The following is a 17,416-nucleotide window of genomic DNA, read 5'->3' on the forward strand; positions in this document are numbered from 1 at the left end:
TAACCCCGCTAAACTCTGCTCTCTTCTGGGTTAAGAAGCTGTGTGGAGGAAGTCCCAGTCAGAGGGGTTGGCCAGGAGGTCAAGTGGATTTCCAGCTCGCTCCATAATCCAGTTAACAATGGCTCCAACTCACCTCTTAGCCCTACGGAGCCCCAGGTAACCGGGCACTGTGTCACCTCGTAGAGGTTGCCATGGGCACCAAGAAGCATGACGTCATGGTAGCTAGTTCATCCTAAATCTAGTCTCTCTCTTCAGTCCAGTTTACTGAACAGTTATCTGATCTGCTCTACACTGGCCACCATGACTCTGTTGGTGCTTCTCAATTCACATTTTTAGCAGAATTCAGCAGTGGAAATACCAGTCCAAATAGAGGCCTGAGATCATTGGGACGTGTTGACTTGAGAATGGCAGGGTACAGCTAAGCAAACACTTGCTGTGTACCTGACTGACAACGTAGCACATTTATCAGGCTAATGGAGGTAGCGCAGAGCTGAAGCAGAGGCTGCTGCATTATTTAATCCTCCGATGGCCTCGCCTGATTGGAATTCATGAGATCTGTAGCCCAGGGCTGGTGGGGGGCTGTCAGTAGAGAGGACAGGTGTGTGCGCGTGTCTGGTTGGCTTTTAGTGTCTCACACACACACTTACGGTCACACAAATGCTTGTCAACACACACACACCCCCGTCTGTCGGTGTGCGGCAGCCTCCTGTCTGTCAACAGGGCGTGTGGTGTCTGTCACAAGTCCCTCTGCTCAGTCTCTTTCCCCAGGCCTCCTGCTGTCTGGGCTGCCTGCCCTGTGCTTTTTGGGAGTGACAGCCTGCCATAAGCCCTCCACATCTCAACTACGCAAGCTGCGCTGTGGGGGGGGGGGTCACAGGGACCAGACGTCGGCGAGGGGCTGAACGAGACACTCTGCATATTTTCCCACCTCTTCTCTAAGCGGACTCACACTCAAGGACAATTATGCTTTTAATGCGACCAGACAAGAGCAGTTCTGGAATTCATGAGAGCTCAGTAGTTCACCACCCCACCCCCTCCCGTTTTTTCCGCAGCACATCCAGCGTCAGGAGAGCCAGGAGAGCATGCCTGGCTAACCTTTTCCCTCCCACGCCCCCGCTCTGGAGTGGCCACAGATGGAGGCTCCCCCGGGCTGAGAGAAGGGGTGGGCTGGTGGTGGAGGGCTGGTGGTAGAGAGGAGAGTACAGTACCGTCTCTTCTAGTGGGAGGACCAGTGCTGCCTGACTGAGGCCCCATGAGGATCAACCTCCATTAAACAAGTTTGTGGTGCGTGCAGTGGAACATCTAAGAAGCAGGTCTTTCTTGACCCTGGATGTTGAGCCTTGTAGTCACATGACTCTTCTGGGACTTCTGGTGTCAGCCGGAGCACTGACTGGACGTTCCGTAGAATTTTCGGTGTCTGTCCATATGCTTGTGGTTTGTGTTTTCTTATGAATTTATGAGTGCATCATTTCTACGGCAGATGCTCGTTCACCTCACAAGGTGACTTGGTTCACACAAATGCTTTTGTGGATGACAGATGGACAATATTAAATAGGCAAAGGGCATTCTCCCCCCCCCCCCCCCACTTGGAGACGCAAAAGGTCCAATTCATGGAGCTTCATGGATCTTCCTCCAGGGGCTTGTATTTTGTTACTTTTCCTTCTTTCCTCTTCAATGGGGGGGTCTGAGTCCACATTTCACACTAATTGGCCAGGGTGTTCTATCCGAGCGGCTAGCCGGAGCCAGACAGAGACAGCACCGGCCATCTCTTCTCCTCACAGTTGACTCGAGGAATGCTTAGGTGGTTAAGGATTTACATCGAGCTGCTCAACCAACAGTGGCCGACCAGTGAGCAGAGGGAAAACTAAGAGTACAAATAAGGTTGGAAGTGGCGAGTTTGTGAGTGATTGTAACGTGTGTTTGTGTGTGTGCATGCCTCTCCCTTTCCGATCGGTCATCCAGTCGGCGAATGGATGTTGGAGATACAAATGAGATCTGTGTTGGTGTCAACGAGTGACAGCTAAGAGTGGAAAATGTATTGATTTTGTCAGGCTGGATAAATAAGCTGTTTGCTGCTTCCTCATCCCTGCTGTGTACAAAACAAGAGGCAGGGTAGCATCCCAAATGGCACCTTACTCCTGTATAGTGCACTACTTCTGACCAGGGCCTGTCCAAAGTAGTGCACTAATATAGGGAATAGGGTGCCATTTGGGACCCATGCAGGGAGGTGTCCTATAGACTTAAATAGTGACGAAGCATGGCACGAACATGGGCAGGAGGAGAGGAAAGCGGGAGCAGTCCGCTACGGTCGATCTGCAAGTTGACACCGTAATAAACCACAGAGACAAATGGACTGATCTGTCTGTGACAGTCCAATCATGTGTTAACTAACCATGAACATACCATTTTATTTTCCAGAATATAAACTAGGTAAACAATATTTCCTTCTTATGAAAGCATGTGACTCACCAAAAATAATTGTACCCTTTATCTGTGGGGAAAGCATTTATGACAATGCAACAAGGAAACATTTTTGGGGTCAAGAATAAAATAGTAAATTTATATAATTCTGCAAGATTAGAATACTTTGTGATATTGAAATAAGAACTGAGGGAGATGAAAACTTTAATTAAATTCCTTCCTTTCAACCTTTGTTATCTTTTAAGCACATAGACCTGGAGAGAGTTTCTCTCTCTTTTTTTTTTTTTTTTAACCACCCACACACAGGGGGATGGCGTCCTTATTAATAATCCCCATCAGCACTGGGTGAACTATTTTTTCATAGCCAATTATATTTACGGATGATTGACAGTTGGCTGACGTCAGAACGAAATATAAATTGCAAGAAGAGGGGGGCAGGGTGGGGGTGCTCTGAAGCCTGACAACTGTGCCTTAACTACACACACACACTTAAAACACAAAATTAAAAGAAAAATACCATAGTGATGCCAACTCCGTAACTGCCCCTTTTTACTCCCACCGTGACCCCTTCCCTTATATACAGCACCATCTGAAATATGTAATTCCCTGGCTTCAGTTTGGAACTGCGCCAAGAAGTACACCGTTCCATTGACAGACTCTAAGATTCCGGTGCATTCAACACTCAGAAGGCTCAAAAGACAGTCCACCTCTAGCCCCAGGGTGCTTTCTTTAATGACGCTCTCTGAGTTAGGGGAGATTTTTTTTTTAAATGCCCCCGAGGCGGGAGGTTCAACTCTCAGACCCCAGTGGTGCTGTTCATTTCCATCTGCTTAAACACAAAGCCGTGATCAAAAGCAGTCTTGCCGGCCAAACGTTTTTTTTTATTGAATGCAGGAATAAAGAAGTGTCTATATCTATGTCCGAGCCAGGGCTATCAAAAATGAGATGGGAGAATTCCCAGTAGTGTGGGGCAATATGGACAAAAATCCATATCACCATAAATGCAATGAAATTACCACGATAACGATACATTGAACGATACGTTTAACATTAATGTGCACCAATTACTTTTTATTATATTACCCTTAAAACTACTACTTTAAATGTGTCTATCATTGTCCCATTAGCAATAGCCCCTTTTAGCAGACTTATTTTATTTCAAACTTCACATTCCTCTAGTAAAGGCTACTTATCGTTCTTATTAATATCAGTAAAAATGTCCTCGATAAATGGTCGGTATTGATACATTTTGATTGATCGTCCCAGCTCTAATTCACAGTACATCGAGCTACACTTATGACTTCAATAGCAAATCACAATATCCACTATCCATCATCTCATCCAGCAGAGAGAGGAGACATGGTGAATCTCTCACCTGCTGTGTGAGTTTCCTAATAGATGGGCCAGGTGACTTCAGGGCTGCCGTCAGAGGTGAGGCTACCTCTAGCTTCCTTTCAATTACCAACGGGGGAGAAAGAGGAGAAAGAATGAATGAAACATATAAGGGAAGGAAGGATGGATAAGGATCAAAATCTTGGTGCAGTTCTTTCCTTTGCTGGACGGCAGCAGCCGACACTCAGCACACAAAGGAGTGCTACTTTTCACTAATGAGGACTTCCTGCGGAGGTTAGAGCGCAGTGCGCCGGGCTACGCTCCCTCCCCGGCTACATCCATATAGCAATTACACCACTTAATTGCCTTCATGAGCCAGATATTCCCCTGCCTTTTGCCCCAATCATAATGCAATTACGCCAGGTTTCTGGGCAATGTTAAACGCCATCTCTGGAGTGCATCCTTGGGGCATTGTGGCTTGCAGTAGCATTGGGTCCCGTTATGTTATTAATTTCAACCCCCTCTTAGAGTGAGGCTGGAGGAGACTGAACTGAATCATTAGCCAGACTCTGAAAACGACCCTTGTCGCCTCGCTCCGGCCGTCTGGGACTGTGATGGGAGCCAAAGCTCACTGATGGCAAGTGACATTTGGGCTAGGCATCAAATTAGAATCCTTCGCTTGTCCCCTTCATTAGATGTCTGATTAGTAGAGATAAAAGGATATGAGTTGAAGACTGGAGGGGAATTGATGAGAATGGCTGACTCAGAGTAGCCGTTAGGTGTGCGCTGCCAGTGGTGGTCTGACGGACTCCATTCCCATCGTAACCTTGTCCCACTTTACCAGAACTCTGATTACCCCATTTAACAGAAATTAGATGCATAGTATTCAGGGAAACTAAATACAAGTGGCCCCACTCTACCAATTACGACACAGTTCGCACACACTTAGCATAAAAATAATTTGCTAACAGTCCCCTAAGGTATCATATGGGGAAATGGAATAGGAGCAATTACCAGTGAACTATTAGCAAATAAAGCCAAGCTCGTAACGCTATAGAATAATCTATGACAGGGATAATAACCAATTCATCAGCCAGCCAGAGGACGATTGAGGAAACAAACACACCTGGAGACACAGAAATGAGCATGAAAACGCTGACAGAGGCACAAGACAAAAACAGCAAACCTCTACACTTCTAAATGGCTTATGAGCTGATTGAGCACTTACTAGTAGAATTGCAAAAATTACAGAAGAAAAATAGTAAGCGCACTCCTACCAGACAATGTAATAATATTCAGAGTTGCAAAAGATCTGCATATTCCGCGCCCCATTAGACTCAACAACTTTTCCGGTGTGAAAAAAGCCACCGTGTCACAAATTGACAACGCCATTGAAGGAGAGAGATGGAGACTGTCTTACTGTTGCATGCATTTCCCTCCTGGTCCAAGCATGGCACAGCGAGTAAGGTTTTAGAGAGGGACTGAGCAGCTTGGGTCCGAATGTCGTGGTGCTATTCAGCACACATCAAAAGATCTCAGCAGGGGTTCAAGCGCACCGCTTCCTTCCCCCTCTCCATCCTAAGGGAAAAAGCCCTTTGGGAAAGAAAACGTCGCAGCAGCGCAAATAACAATATTTTCAAAGAGGAAGTTAATGGGACTATGGCCAAATACAACCTTGGTGCAAAAACTCACAAAGCTCCAGACAGCTAATCATATTCCTCCTTTTTCGAACGCAAAGCTTGTGAACTTCTAGAAAAGCCGCAGCATTTCCCCGGCAAACTCTGCTCTCTCACTACAAATTGCTGAATACTACAGCCACGCTCAAACAGTCTCAGGTTTATTTCTCTATGTACAAAGACAAGACCCACTTACACAGGGTGCTCATATATTGGACATTGTTCTGGTAGGTACTTGCACCTCTCGAGCGGAGCGTGCACAGCACATATCACTCACCTGCCACATTGTAGCCACCATTATTTCCATTGGTCAGGGGTTTAGTTTCCATAGTACCAGAGGCTGCATTGGCTGTGAAAGTTGCTGCTCAGAGAATTGTCCCCGAGACAGCCCCCTTCTTTCTTCCTTTCTTCCTCTCTTTGCAGCGCTATCTCGCTCTGTCTGTGCCGGGCTGCCTAAGTGCCAGAGCCCATGGTTGGGTTGAGACTCTCACTCCGAAGCCTCGGAGACAGAGCCAAATCAACGACTGGGCTGTATGATGTCAGAGCCGGGCTCAGCCACTCAGGTGGCTCGGCTGAGCTCGCGGCACGTCACTGGCTAAATTGAGCTCTTTATTAGCGATACAGCCCGAGCCCACGGCGTTGAGAGGAGCCATGGGATGTTTACCTACCCCACCCATCCCTCCCACTTCATAACCAACCACCCCCCCGCAATAAAATCACAACCCAACCAGAGTGTGTGTGTAGGTGTTTGTGTAGGAGTGAGTGTGTGGGAAAGGTGGGGGTATGTTGGACCACAGTATATGCCTTACAGAGGAATAGTGTAAAGATGTAGTGGGATGTAAAGAAAGCTTGAGAGAATTCTACTGTCTAGGTGTATTTGATTGATTGACCGTAGCAGTCAATTAAGGGGGAGAAACATCTCATTTGAATAAAGGTTTTGACCCGTCTCTTCTGCAAGTCTTTTAGTGAACAAAATGTGTTTCTAAAGAGATAGTTACGACAAGATAAAATATTTGATGCATTATGCATTAGTGATGAGGATTTGTTTATCAAGGAATGCTTGGCCTAATCAACCAAATAGGACAACATTCAGATGCTCAAGCTTACCCATGGCTGCGCCCCTGCCCAGTCATGTGAAATCCAAAGATTAGGGCCTAATTAATTCATTTAAATGGACTTATTTCCTTATATGAACTGTAACGCAGTAAAATCATTGAAATTGTTGGCTATTGCGGTTTTATTCCTGTTCAGTATAGTTCTGTACGATGGCGAGTGGTGGGGTCGATAAACCAGGACGATTCTCCAACGTTTAAATCTCCAGTTAGGGAACATTTTGGCTTCACAGTAGACTGCAGCGGCGATGGAAAGAGTGGGTATGTTGCCACTTCTCAATGAGAATCGCCTACGCAGCTGCCAACACCTCAAACATGTTGACACATTTACACCAACACCACCCACGTGTACATTGTACCTCAATTACCTCAACATCGGTGCCCCCCCCCCCTCCCGCACATTGTACCGGTACGCCCTGTATATAGCCCCGCTATTGATATTTACTGCTGTTCTTTAACTATTTGTTATTCTTATCTCTTACTTACTTTTTTTTGGGGGGGGGGGGGGGTATTTTCTTAAAACTGCATTGTTGGTTAAAACTTCTTATGGCTGCAGGGGCAGTATTGAGTAGCTTGGATGAAAGGTGCCCAGAGGTGCCCAGAGTAAACGGCCTGCTCGTCAGTCTCAGTTGCTGATATATGCATATTATTATTGGTATTGGATAGAAAACACTGAAGTTTCTAAAACGGTTTGAATGATGTATGTGAGTATAACAGAACTCATATGGCAGGCAAAAATCTGAGAAGAAATCCAAACAGGAAGTGAGAAATCTGAGGTTGGTCGATTTTTTTTGCGCCAATGTAAACTCAGATTTTTTTATATAAATATGAACTTTATCAAACAAAACATACATGTATTGTGTAACATGAAGTCCTATGAGTGTCATCTGATGAAGATCATCAAAGGTTAGTGATTCATTTTATCTCTATTTCTGCTTTTTGTGACTCCTCTCTTTGGCTGGAAAAATGGCTGTGTTTTTTTGTGGCTTGGTGGTGACCTAACAATCGTTTGTGGTGCTTTCGCTGTAAAGCCTATTTGAAATTGGACACTGTGGTGGGATTAACAACAAGATTACCTTTAAAACGGTATAAGATACATGTATGTTTGAGGAATTTTAATTATGAGATTTCTGTTGTTTCGAATTTGGCGCCCTGCACTTTCACTGGCTGTTGTCATATCATTCCGTTAACGGGATTGCAGCCCTAAGAAGTTAAGGGCTTGTAAGTAAGCATTTCTGTTGTATTCGGCGCATGTGGCGGCAGATAGCCTAGTGGTTAGAGCGTTGCACTAGTAACCGAAAGGTTGCAAGATTTAATCTGACAAGGTAAAAAAAATCTGTTGTTCTGCCCATGAACAAGGCAGTTAACTCCTAGGCCATCATTGAAAATAAGAATTTGTTCTTAACTGACTTGCCTAGTTAAATAAAAGGTTAAAAAAAATTAAAAGACCAAATAAATTGACAAATAAAATTCGATTAGAGTATTCCTACCAGCCAAGCAAGACGGTAAGGCAAAAAAATAAATTTAAAAAAACTCTCCCACACCTCTGCATTCAAGCAGCCGTTTGCAGGGGATTCTGACCAGGCCAAAGAAATAACAAGAGCAATAGTTATGTTAATAGCTGGGGATATATGCGCCCATTCTCAGTGGTTGAGAAGAATAACGGATTTCAGCACCTCGTGAAAGTGCTATAGCTACGTTATTAACTTTGCCCTCTCCAACCCATTTGAGAAAACGGTTAGTACCAGCTCTATATAAGCAAGCTAAAGCCAAAGTTGTCAATGAACTGGCCAATGCACCCTGTGTTGCAATGACAACAGATGGAAGGAGCTCAAGGGCTACAGAGATAGCCCATCACATTACCTCGGAGTGGGAAGAAGTAACCTGCTACAGACATTGGTGCGCATGTTTTTCTCTTTGTAAGAAAACATGGCATAAGCCTATATAATGTCTGAGCCATTTTTACATATTGATTTCATACACATAATGCACTGTGTTTTAATGTTACAGAGTAATCGTGTATTCATTTCAGAAAATACAAAGTGTTGGTATTCCTGATTGTGCTCTCATCAGGCATTATATGACTCATGATCATATATGGAATCAGGAATACCAACATTTTCTGAAATAAACAAAAATTAACTACAGTACCAAAACCGAACAGTTACCCCAAAACAACAATACTACTGAACCGTGGGTTTGGTGAACCTTTACATACCTACTAAACAAGTAATTAAAATCTAGATGGTATTAAAATAAACAATAGCATTTCTCTCAAGGATAGGGCACAGGCAGCGAAATCCTTTCTTACCCCTCTGCCATTGATCTACGTGGGGTCCTCACAACCCCCCCGGGCAAACACACCGACACCTAAAAAAAAATCCAATAAACAATTACTGCACATGAGTGCGGCACCCTGCCTCTACTGTAAACAAATGTGATTCTCACACCTTCAGAATTATACAGTTCTAGCAGGGAATACATGCTTACTTCCTCCATCCTCCCCCAATAATATACTACAGATCCCTGTCATCAACCATCAGGAGTCTGTGTTCATTAAATGTGTTTACATTATACTGCAACGACATGGGGAGTTGAGCCCAAAGTGATGGTGTTTGGCAATAACAGACGCTTTGAATGCCTCAGTAAGAAGCAGATGAGAAAGTTTGAGACAATTGGAGGGAGAGGGAAAGTTAGTAAAAAAAAAATGTTACCAAGTGTTTGTTTTTGCAAGCATTTCCCTGAAACCTCGTTGCATTATCCCTGGCAGGCAGGCTCGAGTCCTAGATTAAAACATGTCCCTGTGTGTCCCTGACAATATTCATATTTGATGATGGCTCCTGAAATGATTGAAACTGCAAGTGCACACACCTTCTCTAAACTGTAGGAAAAATATAATTTGGCTATGGCTTAATTTATCTTGAAAGATATATTCTGCTGAAAGAGAGAAGAGGCTACTCCTGTATATCCAACCCATTAGACTTTACTCTGTAGTTGGAAGAAAACTGCACCCCTGAAACCTGTGCGGACAAACAATTATTTCAAAGAAATAATGACATAAGGTATAATTAACTAAATTGGTCAAAGAGCCTGTTTTTTTAAGCATCACACCATTGAGCTGCAAAGTTTCACTGTCACCTCTGGGTGGACGACTATAAGTGGAGGTGCGAGGGATATAGTTGTCATCACTCTTGAATGCTAGAGCGGGTCTGGTTGGGCGCACTGTGACAGGCTCACAGGGCTATTTGCATACACACCAACAGGCTACACAAGTACACACACAAGCTATACTTACGCACAAACAGGCACACACGCTCACAGCATGGTGCGGTGGTGATGGAAACATCTAGGCACACAGGTGCTGGTGCCCTCAGCATTTCATACTTCACCAGTGATTGGAAGAAATTGAGTTACATACCGCAATATTATTTTTGGCAATATTATATTGATATTTTTGATACTATTTCCTCCTGCTCTCTCGTCTTTCTGTAGCCGACATATAGTGAGCAATATGTTTGTAATATCAAATCTTAATACATATAGAATCTCAACACATCGTTTTGGCACCTAAGAATTGTGATATCGTATTGTGAGTATCTGGCAATTCCCAGCCCTTCAGCTGAATAGATTGGTTAACAAAATACCTCTGGAAGATAAAATCCACCCGGTGCACTACACAACACACACCTGGCAAATAAGGTAGTTCCTTTCGTTGCTGTAATTGGAGAATATTCACTCATACTAATTAACTGAATGCATTGCAAAGCAAGCTGGGGTTGGAAATGGATTCAGATTAGGGCTGGCGATATGACCAAAATATCATATTACAATATTTCTCACATTTTTTACAGTATTTTATGTTTTTGAATAATAAAAGTTGGACATTTGCTTTATGAGTAGCTCTTGTCCCTAGGGTGGCAACACATACATTCTAAGTGATTTCAAAATGGGGCTTTCTATTCTGATAGTTTTATACTGTTCAATTAAACTTCAACCAAAAATGTTTTTCAGCATTATCAATTTCCTGCACTCATTTCAGACCACACTGCCACTTAGGGCTGTACGGATGGGCAAAAAATCTAGACCTCATTTTAACTAAATATTGCAATTGACTTGTGATTTAGATCAAAACACTTAAGCTGTAAGAAACTGTTGGAATCATGGAAATAGAACAATTATTCTCATAAGTGGGCACCACCTAACGTGAGATTAGCATTAGCAGTTTACATAATTTGGCAACAAACTAGCTGTTTATAGACAGTAATAAACAAACAGTGCAATTATAGAATGCTTGTGGATTTAAATTAAGGAGCAAAGTGGAAACAGCATCGTCGTCATCATTTTGTTGCATGTGCCCCATTGACCATGCAGACTGAACGCAAGTGTTCTCGTGGTCGAGTAACATCTGCGATCCTTGAGCTTGAGTGACAAGGGACGGGCTAGGTCTATGTGGAAAGCGTCAGGGAGAGGAGAGAGACGACTCAAGTAGCAAAGTAAACTATAAAAATGGACATTACACGCGGCTGAGTAGCGCATCACATTTAAACAAACCAAACATTGAAATAAGGTTATAGAAGGTAAAGTAAAAACCTAAACCGGTCCTTGCATCAATACCGGTATATAGTCAAAAATTGTATACCTCCCAGCCCTAATTCAGATTAGCACTGATTTAGTTCAAACTGACAAGTGTGGTAGTGGAGACAATGTATTTACCAAGAGCAACCAACCCATGAGTGACTAATTCTAGTAGTGCAATACATCCTGCAGTCAATTTAACATGAGGAACATACAGGTAACTGTGAAATTTAAGGAAACACCAACATAAGTGTCTTAATAGGGCACTGGGCCTTCATGAGCCAGAACAGCATCAATGCACTTTGGCATAAATTCTACAAGTGTCTGCAACTCTATTGGAGGGATGGGACACCATTTTTTCAAACAAGAAATTCCCTAATTTTAAGTTTTGTTGATGGTGGTGGATGGGGGCATAGTCATCCTATGCAGGGATAGCCATGGGAGCCAAATCAATAGCCAAAATAATGGCCTGCTGTAAGGGTGGATGGTAGGCCCCTTACTTAATCTGGTGAGCAAGGAGAGGCAGGAAGCAGAAGATCCCGGGTATTTATTTAAGGCTCTTGGAGCAGGTGCAGGTATTTACAAAATCTATAAATCATCCAACAAGATGGTGGACCAGGCTCAAAGTAAATAATAAACTGAAACTAGCCAAATTAATATAAAGACGGAAGATCAAACAACTCTACAGTAACAGTTGAGATACTATAACCTGTGCGATACAGAAATATATATAGAATACTTTTAAAGAGCTGGACTAGAGCAGAAACTCTCCCCCCCAATTAGTAATGGAGTGCTCCTTCTTAATGAGCAGACCATGACCACGCCAAACATTTGTGGAGACAAATCTCACACAAAAAAATGTGTAAGTAATGCTTCAGACTAGCAACATAAAGTTTATTAGTTATCTAATTTAAAGTTTTGAAATTATTTGGACTAGATCAAAACACATGAAACATGTAACTTAACCAAAACGAATGTTTGGTGAGATGACGAAGCAATTATATATCACTGTGTATACTGTGAAATGGGACCAGTGAGAAAGCACAACTAGCTTTCTCACACCTGCCCAACATTTTTATACATGGCTATAAGCATGATGAGATGTTAATCGCTTAATTAACCACATCTGTGTTTAAGAAACTGCTTTCAGCATACTTTGTATCCCTTATTTATTCAAGGGGTTCCATTATGGAGGCCGTTACCTGTACATGTAGCGGTAGCAAAAATGAGAAAAATACGGTCTACAAGGCGACGTCACGTATACTCACTCCCTCTCTGGCACTCGAGGTCACCAGGCTGCTCATTATTATTATCTATAGATATATATCTATAGATATATAGAGATATATATATATATATATATATATATACATACATACACACACACACTGCTCAAAAAAATAAAGGGAACACTTAAACAACACAATGTAACTCCAAGTCAATCACACTTCTGTGAAATCAAACTGTCCACTTAGGAAGCAACACTGATTGACAATAAATTTCACATGCTGTTGTGCAAATGGAATAGACAACAGGTGGAAATTATAGGCAATTAGCAAGACACCCCCAATAAAGGAGTGGTTCTGCAGGTGATAACCACAGACCACTTCTCAGTTCCTATGCTTCCTGGCTGATGTTTTGGTCACTTTTGAATGCTGGCGGTGCTTTCACTCTAGTAGTAGCATGAGACGGAGTATACAACCCACACAAGTGGCTCAGGTAGTGCAGCTCATCCAGGATGGCACATCAATGCGAGCTGTGGCAAGAAGGTTTGCTGTGTCTGTCAGCGTAGTGTCCAGAGCATGGAGGCGCTACCAGGAGACAGGCCAGTACATCAGGAGACGTGGAGGAAGCCGTAGGAGGGCAACAATCCAGCAGCAGCACCGCTACCTCTGCCTTAGTGCAAGGGGGAGCACTGCCAGAGCCCTGCAAAATGACCTCCAGCAGGCCACAAATGTGCATGTGTTTGCTCAAACGGTCAGAAACAGACTCCATGAGGGTGGTATGAGGGCCCAACGTCCACAGGTGGGGGTTGTGCTTACAGCCAAACACCGTGCAGGACGTTTGGCATTTGCCAGAGAACACCAAGATTGGAAAATTTGCCACTGGCGCCCTGTGCTCTTCACAAATGAAAGCAGGTTCACACTGAGCACTTGTGACAGACGTGAAAGTCTGGAGACGCCGTGGAGAACGTTCTGCTGCCTGCAACGTCCTCCAGCATGACCGGTTTGGCGGTGGGTCAGTCATGGTGTGGGGTGGCATTTCTTTGGGGGGCCGCACAGCCCTCCATGTGCTCGCCAGAGGTAGCCTGACTGCCATTAGATACCGAGATGAGATGATCCTCAGACCCCCTGTGAGACCATATGCTGGTGCGGTTGGCCCTGGGTTCCTCCTAATGCAAGACAATGTGGCTGGAGTGTGTCAGCAGTTCCTGCAAGAGGAAGGCATTGATGCTATGGACTGGCCCGCCCGTTCCCCAGACCTGAATCCAATTGAGCACATCTGGGACATCATGTCTCGCTCCATCCACCAACTGTGTTGCACCACAGACTGTCCAGGAGTTGGCGGATGCTTTAGTCCGGGTCTGGGAGGAGATCCCTCAGGAGACCATCCGCCACCTCATCAGGAGCATGCCCAGGCGTTGTAGGGAGGTCATACAGGCACGTGGAGGCCACACACACTACTGAGCCTCATTTTGACTTGTTTTAAGGACATTACGTCAAAGTTGGGTCAGCCTGAAGTGTGAATTTCCACTTTAATTTTGAGTGTGACTCCAAATTCAGACCTCCATGGGTTGATACATTTGATTTCCATTGATAATTTTTGTGTGATTTTGTTGTCAGCACATTCAACTATGTAAAGAAAAAAGTATTTAATAAGAATATTTCATTCATTCAGATCTAGGATGTGTTATTTTAGTGTTCCCTTTATTTATTTGAGCAGTGTATATACAGTGGGGCAAAAAAGTATTTAGTCAGCCACCAATTGTGCAAGTTCTCCCACTTAAAAAGATGAGGCCTGTAATTTTCATCATAGGTACACTTCACATATGACAGACAAAATGAGAAAATAAAAAATCCAGAAAATCACATTGTAGGATTTTTTATGAATTTATTTGCAAATTATGGTGGAAAATAAGAATTTGGTCAATAACAAAAGTTTATCTCGATACTTTGTTACATACCCTTTGTTGGCAATGACAGAGGTCAAACGTTTTCTGTAAGTCTTCACAAGGTTTTCACACACTGTTGCTGGTATTTTGGCCCATTCCTCCATGCAGATCTCCTCTAGAGCAGTGATGTTTTGGGGCTTTTGCTGGGCAACACGGACTTTCAACTCCCTCCAAAGATTTTCTATGGGGTTGAGATCTGGAGACTGGCTAGGCCACTCCAGGACCTTGAAATGCTTCTTACGAAGCCACTCCTTCGTTGCCCGGGCGGTATGTTTGGGATCAATGTCATGCTGAAAGACCCAGCCACGTTTCATCTTCATTGCCCTTGCTGATGGAAGGAGGTTTTCACTCAAAATCTCACGATACATGGCCCCATTCATTCTTTCCTTTACACGGATCAGTCGTCCTGGTCCCTTTGCAGAAAAACAGCCCCAAAGCATGATGTTTCTACCCCCATGCTTCTTGCGTGGAGCCCCAGATCGAGGGAGATTATCAGTGGTCTTGTATGTCTTCCATTTCCTAATATTTGCTCCCACAGTTGATTTCTTCAAACCAAGCTGCTTACCTATTGCAGATTCAGTCTTCCCAGCCTGGTGCAGGTCTACAATTTTGTTTCTGGTGTCCTTTGACAGCTCTTTGGTCTTGGCCATAGGAGTTTGGAGTGTGACTGTTTGAGGTTGTGGACAGGTGTCTTTTATACTGATAACAAGTTCAAACAGGTACCATTAATACAGGTAACGAGTGGAGGACAGAGGAGCCTCTTAAAGAAGTTACAGGTCTGTGAGAGCCAGAAATCTTGTTTGTTTGTTTGTAGGTGACCAAATACTTATTTTCCACCATAATTTGCAAATAAATTTATTAAAAATCCTACAATGTGATCTTCTGGATTTTTTTCTTTCTAATTTTGTCTGTCAGAGTTGAAGTGTACCTATGATGAATTTACAGGCCTCTCAAATCAAATCAAATTTTATTTGTCACATACACATGGTTAGCAGATGTTAATGCGAGTGTAGTGAAATGCTTGTGCTTCTAGTTCCGACAATGCAGTAATAACAAGTAATCTAACTAACAATTCCAAAACTACTGTCTTGTACACAGTGTAAGGGGATAAAGAATATGTACATAAGGATATATGAATGAGTGATGGTACAGAGCAGCATAGGCAAGATACAGTAGATGGTATCGAGTACAGTATGTACAAATGAGATGAGTATGTAAACAAAGTGGCATAGTTTAAAGTGGCTAGTGATACATGTATTACATAAGGATACAGTCGATGATATAGAGTACAGTATATACGTATGCATATGAGATGAATAATGTAGGGTAAGTAACATTATATAAGGTAGCATTGTTTAAAGTGGCTAGTGATATATTTACATCATTTCCCATCAATTCCCATTATTAAAGTGGCTGGAGTTGAGTCAGTGTCAGTGTGTTGGCAGCAGCCACTCAGTGTTAGTGGTGGCTGTTTAACAGTCTGATGGCCTTGAGATAGAAGCTGTTTTTCAGTCTCTCGGTCCCAGCTTTGATGCACCTGTACTGACCTCGCCTTCTGGATGATAGCGGGGTGAACAGGCAGTGGCTCGGGTGGTTGATGTCCTTTATGATCTTTATGGCCTTCCTGTGACATCGGGTGGTGTAGGTGTCCTGGAGGGCAGGTAGTTTGCCCCCGGTGATGCGTTGTGCAGACCTCACTACCCTCTGGAGAGCCTTACGGTTGAGGGCGGTGCAGTTGCCATACCAGGCGGTGATACAGCCCGCCAGGATGCTCTCGATTGTGCATCTGTAGAAGTTTGTGAGTGCTTTTGGTGACAAGCCGAATTTCTTCAGCCTCCTGAGGTTGAAGAGGCGCTGCTGCGCCTTCTTCACGATGCTGTCTGTGTGAGTGGACCAATTCAGTTTGTCTGTGATGTGTATGCCGAGGAACTTAAAACTTGCTACCCTCTCCACTACTGTTCCATCGATGTGGATAGGGGGGTGTTCCCTCTGCTGTTTCCTGAAGTCCACAATCATCTCCTTAGTTTTGTTGACGTTGAGTGTGAGGTTATTTTCCTGACACCACACTCCGAGGGCCCTCACCTCCTCCCTGTAGGCCGTCTCGTCGTTGTTGGTAATCAAGCCTACCACTGTTGTGTCGTCCGCAAACTTGATGATTGAGTTGGAGGCGTGCGTGGCCACGCAGTCGTGGGTGAACAGGGAGTACAGGAGAGGGCTCAGAACGCACCCTTGTGGGGCCACAGTGTTGAGGATCAGCGGGGAGGAGATGTTGTTGCCTACCCTCACCACCTGGGGGCGGCCCGTCAGGAAGTCCAGTACCCAGTTGCACAGGGCGGGGTCGAGACCCAGGGTCTCGAGCTTGATGACGAGCTTGGAGGGTACTATGGTGTTGAATGCCGAGCTGTAGTCGATGAACAGCATTCTCACATAGGTATTCCTCTTGTCCAGATGGGTTAGGGCAGTGTGCAGTGTGGTTGAGATTGCATCGTCTGTGGACCTATTTGGGCGGTAAGCAAATTGGAGTGGGTCTAGGGTGTCAGGTAGGGTGGAGGTGATATGGTCCTTGACTAGTCTCTCAAAGCACTTCATGATGACGGATGTGAGTGCTACGGGGCGGTAGTCGTTTAGCTCAGTTACCTTAGCTTTCTTGGGAACAGGAACAATGGTGGCCCTCTTGAAGCATGTGGGAACAGCAGACTGGTATAGGGATTGATTGAATATGTCCGTAAACACACCGGCCAGCTGGTCTGCGCATGCTCTGAGGGCGCGGCTGGGGATGCTGTCTGGGCCTGCAGCCTTGCGAGGGTTAACACGTTTAAATGTCTTACTCACCTCGGCTGCAGTGAAGGAGAGACCGCATGTTTTCGTTGCAGGCCGTGTCAGTGGCACTGTATTGTCCTCAAAGCGGGCAAAAAAGTGATTTAGTCTGCCTGGGAGCAAGACATCCTGGTCCGTGACTGGGCTGGATTTCTTCCTGTAGTCCGTGATTGACTGTAGACCCTGCCACATGCCTCTTGTGTCTGAGCCGTTGAATTGAGATTCTACTTTGTCTCTGTACTGGCGCTTAGCTTGTTTGATAGCCTTGCGGAGGGAATAGCTGCACTGTTTGTATTCGGTCATGTTACCAG

Source organism: Oncorhynchus clarkii, chromosome 3 (genome assembly GCF_045791955.1).
Source record: "Oncorhynchus clarkii lewisi isolate Uvic-CL-2024 chromosome 3, UVic_Ocla_1.0, whole genome shotgun sequence".
NCBI lineage: Eukaryota > Metazoa > Chordata > Actinopteri > Salmoniformes > Salmonidae > Oncorhynchus > Oncorhynchus clarkii.